Raw genomic sequence first — 1982 nt, forward strand, 5'->3', positions numbered from 1 at the left:
TTTCTGATTAATGAAATTCTCTTCATATAATTACAAATGTGTGTTCTAATGCCTTACATTGTGCTTTCATTTTTATTTTCCATTTCACCAAAATCTACCATTACCATTAGGCTTCTCATGCATGCATTCATTCATTGAATGAATATTTATGAAGAGCACAGTGTGCTGCTCATGGAAATAGGCACCAGGAGTATAAAACGTAAAATGTGGTCCTGTCTGCAATGACTGACACACTGAGTTATTTCTCACCCACCAGGCCCAGCCATTTTCACGCTTATCCTAGCGAAGGTCACATTTTCCTCCAGTTCATAATTCATGGTCTTCTTTCCTGTCCATGGATGACCAGTCCTAGTCATGAGGGTGTCACAACCACCTCTTTCTGTATCTGAATTCCTCCACCTGAGAGAAAATGTCAGGCCCAGGATAGAGTAATGATCGGGTCCACAGCCCTGGCCACTTGAGTGGGGGTGTTTTGATCCTAATGTTATTCCCACGTCAGTACGGAACTTGTGTGGCAATAAGGAGAAGTCAGGCTTCAGAGTCAGCAAGAACTGGATTTCAAACTGGATTTTAGGACTCCCACCTTTTGATAGGTGACTTATTCTCTGTGAGCCTCTGTTTCTCTCCTCTTTAAAATGAGAACAGTAAATCCCACATGGCAGGGTGGTGGGGAGAATCAGAGATCATACAGCTGGTGATCACATCTGGTTTGTGTTCCCAGGGACACCAGATTAGGGTTTCTGAGCATGGATCCAACCATCTCAGCCTTGGATACAGAACTGACACCAATCAACGGAACTGAGGAGACTCCTTGCTATAAGCGGACCCTGAGCCTCACGGTACTGACGTGCATCATTTCCCTTGTCGGGCTGACAGGAAACGCGGTTGTGCTCTGGCTCCTGGGCTTCCGCATGAGCAGGAACGCCTTCTCCATCTACATCCTCAACCTGTCCATGGCCGTCTTCCTCTTCCTCAGCGGCAACGTTATATGTTCCGCCTCACTCATCAATATCTGTCATCCCATCTCCAAAATCCTCATTCCTGTGACGACCTTTCTCTACTTTACAGGCCTGAGCATGCTGAGCACCATGAGCACCAAGCGCTGCCTGTCAGTCCTGTGGCCCATCTGGTGCCGCTGCCGCCACCCCACACACCTGTCAGTGGTCGTGTGTTTCCTGCTATGGGTCCTGTCCCTGCTGTGGAGCATCCTGCAGTGGAGGTTCTGTGACTTCCTGCTTAGTGATCCTGGTTCTCTTTGGTGCCAAACATCAGATTTCATCACAGTCCTGTGGCTGATTTTTTTATGTGTGGTTCTCTGTAAGTCCAGCCTGGTCCTGCTGGTCAGGATTCTCTGTGGATCCCGGAAGATACATGACCATCCTGCTCAAAGTGCTGGTCTTCCTACTCTACGGCCTGCCCTTCAGCATTCAGTGGGCCCTGTCTACTGGGATTCACCTGGATTTGGAAGGCATTTTCTGTCATGTCCATCTAGTTTCCATTTTCCTGTCCTCTCTAAACAGTAGTGCCAACCCCATCATTTACGTCTTCGTGGGCTCCTTTAGGCAGCATCAAAATAGGCAGAACCTGAAGCTGTTTCACCAGAGGGCTCTGCAGGACACGCCCGAGGTAGATGAAGGTGGACGGCGGCTTCCTCAGGAAACCCTGGAGCTGTCCGGAAGCCGATTGGAGCAGTGAGGAAGAGTCTCTGCCCTGTCAGTCAGGCAGGACTTTGAGAGCAACACTGCCCTGCCACCCTTGACAATTACATGTGTTTTCTTAGTGTTGTGCCTCAGCAACGTCTCAGTGGTAACTGAAGATCGTCGAATAGATGTTTATCTAATCTGACAGTTCCAGTTTTCACCCACGGAAAGCATTAGTCTGACAGTACAATGTTTAGATTCTCCTTGATATTACCAACACATTTTTCCTCTTATCTTACACTGAAAACTTTTTCTGCAATTTTCTTTTTTTTTTTTTTTTTT

At 47.4% G+C, this 1982-nt stretch overlaps 1 pseudogene; it reads left to right on the forward strand.

Annotated features, from left to right (window-relative positions):
* Positions 1–746: 746 nt before the first annotated feature.
* Positions 747–1695, forward strand: LOC105486995 (mas-related G-protein coupled receptor member X3-like; annotated as a pseudogene).
* The last annotated feature ends 287 nt before the right edge of the window (positions 1696–1982 follow it).

This window comes from Macaca nemestrina, chromosome 12 (assembly GCF_043159975.1).
Source record: "Macaca nemestrina isolate mMacNem1 chromosome 12, mMacNem.hap1, whole genome shotgun sequence".
Taxonomy (NCBI): domain Eukaryota; kingdom Metazoa; phylum Chordata; class Mammalia; order Primates; family Cercopithecidae; genus Macaca; species Macaca nemestrina.